Source organism: Aristolochia californica, unplaced genomic scaffold (genome assembly GCF_029961685.1).
Source record: "Aristolochia californica isolate CCGP_79_NKW_82.1479 unplaced genomic scaffold, dmAriCali1.0.hap1 SCAF_8, whole genome shotgun sequence".
Taxonomy (NCBI): domain Eukaryota; kingdom Viridiplantae; phylum Streptophyta; class Magnoliopsida; order Piperales; family Aristolochiaceae; genus Aristolochia; species Aristolochia californica.
The window spans coordinates 19,982,762-19,991,219 of NW_027182279.1; positions in this window are offsets into that span (position 1 = coordinate 19,982,762).

Here is an 8,458-nt window from a genome sequence, read left to right on the forward strand (position 1 = left end):
TAATTGGTATAAATAGTAACCCCACATGATGGCAGCCTCTCATAGATGATGCAAATCCAACCTGCAAAGCATGCCTGCATCAATGGTAACCATGTGAATGAGTTCCACACCAACTCCCTTACATGATTCATGGGGACTAAAAACCTATACAACCTGCAAATTCAAACTAGAATATTCCAATTTGGTCCAATTTCCATTCTCTCTAGAAGTTAAATCTTAAAACCAACTTTCACATGCTCTTTGTTTGTCACTGATGTAATCGGTATTAATACTTAATAAGCATAGGGAAAATGCCATACAAAAGTAGCTTTTTGATTGACCATCTCTCCCATCTCATGCGGCATCAACTCATCTTTTTGCTTCCATAGGTCCTCGTTTCCCAGGTGGAGCTGTCATCATCTCTGCCTCCAGGGGAAACAGGACCAAATCAGTGCTAGTACGATTGTTCAGCAATTTCTCTCTTTCACGTACTGTTGTATCACCACGAAGCTGCAGATTTGTCAGCTGTGTTGCCCTCGAGTTAGTCCCAATGTCCAGCCTGGCCAATGGTGTTGGTGCATCATAGCTTTGAGAATAGGATCTGAAAGCTGGTTGGGGAAACCTGTCAGTCTGCAATGAAGACAGGTTTCTGACATCTCCAATTCTCAGATTACGTGCCGGCTGAATGGTTTGTGAGGATCCATATTGCCCGTCACTGACGGGGTAAGTAGAAAGACGGCTGCTTTTGTTCTGTAACCTATCGCTTCTTCCCTTTGAGTCTTCTTCATCATTGCTTAAGTTTATGATCAGAGAGGCCTTGGGGAGTGGGTTCTGTCTTTCCCTGAATAACCCCCACAAATAGCACTTGCCAAAAGATCCCTGAATGTCATTTAAATATTAGTGCAGAAACGGTAAGAACTGGGAGCTGGTAGTGATATGGCGTCTGCCAATGTAGAAAGAGTGCTTACTCCAGTAGCTCTGGGGCAGTTCAAGGGAAGTGAAAATGAGAAGCTCAGTGCGGCCAACTGATGCTCTCAACACCAATTCTCTGGACATAGTTTCATCGAGCAGGTCATTGTACAGATTCTCATCCCTAGCACGGAAAGTGGGAATCCCAGATTCAAGGAAAGAACTAGCAAAGAAATACTGTGTGCCCTTCAATGAACACAAGCAATGGAAGTACCTTTCAGTTTCTGGAAAGAAATACAGTGAAATGTTGTCATCAGTGGGGGTTGAGATTGCAAGGTTTCTTGGCCATGCGGCAGCTTTTGGTAGCTTTTCAAAGTGAAGAAATGGCTTTAGAGTAGTGGCCTCTTGAAGTATCCTCGGGCATGCTTTATCTGATAGATGTGCTGCAATTCTGCCATAGATATCGCCGCTTATTTTGAAACATCCCCTGCAGCGACGACGAATTACAACAAGATTACAGTTCATATACAAGATCTATATGCAGTATGTATAACAGGAAACCATAAGAAAAAAGTATAAACGAAAAATGTTTTATGTTTGTGTCAAGATCACAGTTCAAGTACAAGATCTATTTCTTGAAGAGAGATTTTGGGTGAACAATTGGAGATTGCACTGGTTGGGCACAACGGAACCGTGAATCCTTTCATGATTACTATGAGGATTAATGAATTTTTCAAGTTAGAGTTCTTGAGGGGTGACTATCACTAGGGGAACATCAATAAATCTTTATGTTATGGTTTTTTTGTTTTATTTTTTACATTTACATTTCTTAATTACATTAACACTTAAATTTTCAATAAGCACTAAATTCACCCCCACCCCCCATCTTGAGACGCCACCTCTGCCAACAACTGTAACTCGACCTACCATTTCATATGTTGTTACCTGGTGAGAAGATTCATGAAAAATCCTGGGAAAATTCATTTGGATATGCAAATCACATGATAATTAGATATTTGAAGGAAAGAGAAAGAAAGAGGTTCTTGTACATCTGAGGAAGGAAATCTAGTGACTTGAAAAAGTAAGAAACAAAATATAGTAGTAAGATCCAGTGAAGATGTTGAATATAGACCAAGGGTGCACAGAACTTGTGAGTTGATTTGGGTGACCTCCATTCTTTTCGAGTTTAATGTGGTGATAAAAGTCATATTTTTCATACTATAGTCATGCAAGGGGAGCTAGGGGAATCAAAATTAGATATTTAGAGACTTGGGTGCCAAGCAAGATCAAGGAAGGGAGGAGCCTGCCCAGGGATATTTGTGGTATTTAGTGAAAAAAAGTCAAAAAAATTAGTCACCTAAAAAGATGTCTTAGTTTCCTCTTAGGAGTTTTAATTTTCTATTTGATATAATCTCTTAGTTAAAGTTTTAGTTAAAGTAGGAGTTTCCTATTTGATGTAATGGATAAATTATAAACAGAGGAAGCTTGGTTAGGGGCAAATCAGCCTTAACTCTTTATTCCTTTTCCTCTTTGTTCCACTCTTCCCTCTCACTCTACTAGTGCCCTATCTCTCTGTCCCTTCTCTATCCTCCTCTCTCCAAACTTTTCCCTCTTCTCTTCTTCTTGCACGAACACTCTCATTCTCTCTTTCTCTCTCCTTCCTTCTTCCCTTCTCTTCCCTTTCCTTCTTCTCTAGATCTACTTTTACCCTTTTCCAAAGCCTCTCAATTTTTCCTTTCACTTTCCTGAAAAGATAGAACCTTTCCAACGACGGTTCTATCAAAGTGTTATTAAAGTAATCCTTTGTAATCTTCTTCAATCATGGTGAAACACGAGATACATGGAACTAAAATAGCAAGAGGAAGCTGCCGCTCACGAGTTCAATTCAGAAAATTGGACAAATCTCTACACACAAGTGGAGAAACTTTGAAATTTGAGAAACAAGATGGATCACTTGACATGTCTAGTGCAATCTCTCATGGAAGAGAGGCTTTCAAGACGTTCTTCCCTTTCAATGAATGTTGGACACGGAAGCCTTGTCCAAATCTATTTTTGAAATGGTATCCTCCCCATCACCACCGTTATTGCCTACACCAACCATTCCCAACTTATCTCCTTACCAAAATGTTTCTTCGATTCCTAACCTCACACATCCTCCTTAACCAAGACACTCCCTCTCCACAAATCTACCTCCATTCTCTCAGTCATCACACCCTAATTCCTATCATCTTGACATGTTGCATACCATATCAAGGTTGCCCAAACAATTCCACATTTTTCACCTCAAATCTCCCATTTGATTCCATTCCATATAGCCTCGTATGGCCATGTTGGATTTTCCTAGGTGCAACGTTAAAGTGATCCAGACAAATAGGCCTATATGGCTGAGGAATTGTTTGCCTACCACCAAACCGAGGAAGATCAATGGATTTTATTAGTCTCATTTCATCATGAATATGATGGTAGAATGTGGTTCCAATGGCATGAAAAGGACTACTCCTCTCTTGGCAAGTGCTTTTTCAAGCTCTGTATGTTTGTTTTGAACCCACTCAGTATCAAGACTTCGATTCTCTCTTGACCAAGCTCAAGCAGATAGGCTGTCTAGAATATCAAGCTATGTTTGAAAGAATTGCAAATAGAGCTCAATAGTCAGAACACATCCGGGTGGGAAGTTTCATTGGAGGACATAAGCCTGATTTGGCGGCGGAAGTGGGAGTATTTCATCCTAAAACTCTTATTCAGGTAATTTACCATGCCACACTTCAGGAAGAAAAACTGTCACTCTAATAGCCTCAACCCAAGGAACCTCCTTTTCTGCCATTCCAGTCCCCAACTCCAATAACAACCAACAAAGCTTACCCTCATTCCCCATGGAGTCCATTATAAAAGCAAGAGTTTGTGCTTTAATTTTTGCGAGAAATTTGTTCTAGGTCATAGATACAAAACATTTCAAATGTACCTTTTCGACGAGGAGGAGGAGGAGGAAGATCATCACCTCAAATTGTTGTTACAGAAGACCACATACTAAACCCTGAAGTATCCTTCCATGCCCTTTCTAGGACACTCCAATTTCTAACCATGCAACTCAACAATGAGATCCAAGGTCATATGGTACATATTGTTAGAAGATGGGGCTCCAGCCCACATGTCAAAGGAAGAATGCCCAGACGTCCAAGAGGTGACATCTTGGTAAATAAGAAGACTTTTCATAAATATGGCATGAAAGCGTAATTAGTTAAAGAGATATGTCTTTTATTTTGTAATAAGGCATGCAATGGTTGGACACTTTAGGAGAGGCTGTATGGGACTTTAGTAAGATGACAATGGAATTTTTCTGTCGATGCAACACCATATAAGTGGTAGGTTGTTTCAAATGGTGAGCCTCACTCTTTAAGGCAGGATATTTTGCATACGTGGGTACCCTTAGAAGCCAGTCTTCTTCCAAATAGTGGCACCAATAGGAGCACAAGGTGAACAAAATATTCCCCCTCGAATGAAGAATTTATTAACTATTTTCCATGATATTGTCTCAGCACCAATGGCTTACCACCAAAGAGATATCAAGACCATTGAGTTCAACCAACAAAGTGCCTCCCTACCAGCACATAGCCTTACAAGTACTCTCATGTGTTGAAAACTGAGAAAGATTAGTCAAAGAGATGCTTCAAGAAGGGATAATTAATCCGACCAACAGTCCATACACTTCCCTTATTTTAATAGTTAAGAAAAATTATGGATCTCATAGGTTTAGTGTGGACAACCAGGCCCTCAACAACGTCACTTCCAAAGACAAGTATCCCTTTCCCATTATTGATGAATTGCTTGATGAATTATGTGGTGCAGAGATTTTCTTCTAAGCTTGACCTTTCCTCGGGCTACAATCAAATTTGAGTAGCTAATAATGATGATTAGAAAACCGCATTTAGAACACATGATGGACAACATGAGTTTCTTGTGATGCGTTTTGAACTGATTAATGCACTGACTTCCTTTCAATACTTGATGAATGACGTTTTCTGGCCCTACTTGAGGAAATGTGTACTTATCTTCTTTGATGATATACTAGTCTACAAGAAGAGTTTTGAGGATCATCTAGGTCATTTGCATGAAGGGTTAAGATTCTCCAAGTCAAGTCATCAAAGTGTATTTTTTCCTCAGCTAAAGTTCACTACTTAGAGCACGTGGGCTCCAAAGAAGGGGTGTCAACTGAACATGACAAAATTCAAGCCATGCAAGAGACTTCAACCTACCATCCCAAAACAATTGAGAGCCTTCATGGGATTAACAAGGTATTATAGGAGATTTTTGAAAAACTATGCTACTATTACTAGGTCTTTAAATTTTCTACTTAAAAATATCCATTCTTATGTCCTCAAATAACTGAATATGAACTTCCTCCCCTTTGAAATCTCTGCCTAATTTTCTAAAAAATTAATTATTGAGTGTGATGCTTTTGGATTGGGAATTGAGGTTGTTTTGATGCAAGAAGAGCAATTTATTTCCCACTTTAGCTGACCTCTCAAGGGGAGAATGCTCTCTTGGTCCACCTATGGTAAGGAAATCTCTACCTTGGTACAGTTCAACATTAGAGACCTTACTACATTTGGAAAAAAATTACTTTCTGAACCGACCATTGCTTACATTAAATTTTGCTTCCAAAGAGAATTAGTACACCATGAGGCAAAGGTGGTTAGTTAAATTGATGAGATATGACTTTGATATTATATACAAAAAACTGAATGGGAATGGTAGAGTTGATAGTCTGCCAAGGAAACATGACCATACACTTCTTATTCTATGTGCTTCTCTTGTTCCTTTGGTTTTACAAGATATCAAAACTACGTATAGCACTGATCCACTACTCCTAGAACAACTTATTAAGGATTGGGAAGACTGTACATTGGCCCCCAACTACAAAAGAGTCAATTCCTTACTCTTCCTCTATAATCGGGTAGTGGTTCTGTGTACAACAAAGAAATGGTACATGCAATTTTGAGAGAGATGCACAACTTCTCCACAACCAATCATGCAGGTTTCCTAAAAACCTTCCATAGGGTGAGAAACACTATTTCTTAACTGGGGCTCAAAGCTAATGTTAAAAACTAAATAGTAGTGTGTGATAAATAATCAAATATGACACAACTACTCCGACGGGTCTCTTGCAGTATTTGCCCCGTCCAGAAAGAATATGGAAGATGTTTCCATAGATTTTATTGAGGGACTACCACCATCTACGGGAAAGACAAATAGTCTAGTACTAATGGATACATTGAGCAAGTATGCTCACTTTTTGTGTCAAGCAGCATCCACACACTATCAAAACAATTGTTGAAGTATATGTTATACATGTGGCAAAATCCATGGCATGACATAAACTATATTCTTGGATAAGGACTAAATTTTATAAGCTCCTTTTTAGAGAATATTTGTTTTGAAAGGTACCACCTTGAAGATAACCACAACTCACCACCATCAGACGATGACCAAACAAAGGTGGTTGTGAGGGTTTGTCAATAAGAAACCCATTACATGGACTTTTTATCTGCCAAGGGCAATTGAATATTCCTAAAATACCTCCTATCACACTTCCTTCAAGATGTCTCCTTTTGAGGTTGTCTATTGCAGGCCTCTCCCCACTTTTCTTCCTGTAGGTGAGCACTACAAAGGTCGTTGCTCTAGAAGAAGCCTTTTAAGACTGAGATTAGTCATTAAAGGTCAACAAGCACCAGCTCACCTTAGCCAAACAAAAAATTAGCATGACACAAGGACTAAGAGGTGGAGTTTGTGGTTGATGACTTCGTAGTTCAAGCTTCAACCCTATAGGTAATAGTTTCTTGCGGCTAGGAGGAATCAAAAGTTGTCTCCATGATTTTTTGGACCTTACAAAATACTTCAAAGAATTGGGAAGGTGGCCTATAAGTTGGAGTTGTTAGTAAAAGCTTCTATTTGTCCAGTCTTCCATATTTCCTAGTTAAGAAACACATTGTCTCAACCACACTTCTAACCATTGAAGCTGATGCTGCTGCCATTCTTTATTCATTCTCGAAATGCAACATGTTCAACATGGAACAAGATTACACACACAGCTATTAGTTCAATGGGCTCATGCCCAAAAGATATTTTACAACAATTCCCCACTTTTCAACCTTGAAGTCAAGCTTGGTCTTCCGGGGGGTGAAATGATAGAATTCATAATTTTTATACTATACTTACATGGGCTATGGAAGGAGGATCTAAGGGAATCAAATTAGAAAGTTTGGAGAAGACTTGGACACCAAGCAAGAAGAAGGGGGTCTCCAACTTAGGTGAATGTTTGGTATTTTGTCAAAAAAGTCAAAAAATTTAGCCAACAAAGGAGTCTTGTGTATCTTAGTTTCCTATTAGGAAGTCTAATTTGCTACTTGATGTAATATCTAGAGTAAGAGTTTTAGTTAAAGATGAAGTTTCCTATTTGATGTAATGTTGAGTTTTAATTTGGAAGAAGTTTGGCTATGGCAAATCAGCCTAAGCCTTTATTCTTTTTCCTCTTTGTTCTTCTCTTCCTCTCTTTATCTACTCGTGCATTATCTCTTTCTCTCCTATCACTCTCTTCCATCTTTTCTTCTCCTCCCATGAGCTCTCTGTCTCTCTCTCTCTCTCTGTCTCTCTCTTTCTCTCACCTTCCTTCTTCCCTTCTCTTCCCATGTTTTTTTCCTCTTTGTTAATTTTTCAAAGAGGAAGCATGAAAGAATGAGAGAAAAGGAGAAAAAGTAAGAAAGATATGAGAAAAGAGAGTGAACAAGGAGGAGCACATGTATTGATATGAAGAGAAAATTATGAGTGTTGTATCCCTTGCTCTTTTATAATAAAAATACAATGACTTATGCTAAAAATAAAATTTTCTAAAGTTTTTAATTATATCTAATAATATCTCAATAAATCTAATCACAATAATTGGTAAAAAACGAAATTAAAACTAAGAAAATAAGGAGAAAAACTTCCTCGCACATGTTCTCCATTTAGATTATTTTTCTCCTCTTATTCTTGGACTTTGTTTCAACTGTGAAAACTCAACATAGATTCCTTGGTAATAGCTTCTTTTACACTCCCCCTAAAATTAGGATTTGTAACTTCAACTTGCAAACAATCTTCATCATGACACATGTTTAGCTAAAAAATAAATTCTAATCTTTTGTCACTTGGAAAAGAAATTGTGATTGCAAAAGAAATTCTAATTTTCTTGGTTTATCTTGCTTGTAGTCTTTATCTTGTTCTCCCTCTTACTTGGATATTTTGGTTACATAAAATTTGGTTACTACAAATTATAGAATCCTTCATTATCTGTTACCTCGTACTTGTACTTCTTCTTTTACTTCTCCTCCTCAAGTTGAGGATAGTTTTAGCTCTTTACCAAGTGACCCAATATTCAAAAGTAATGGTGAGAGAAGAAAAATCACCCCTAGACCTGTTGAATTTATGGAAAAGTGAAATACTTCATTGACATTAATAACTTGTTGTAATCAGAGTACATGAACCTCTATTTATAATAGAGGAAGGTAGTAGTGTCCAATTACAATAAAATTACCCTTGT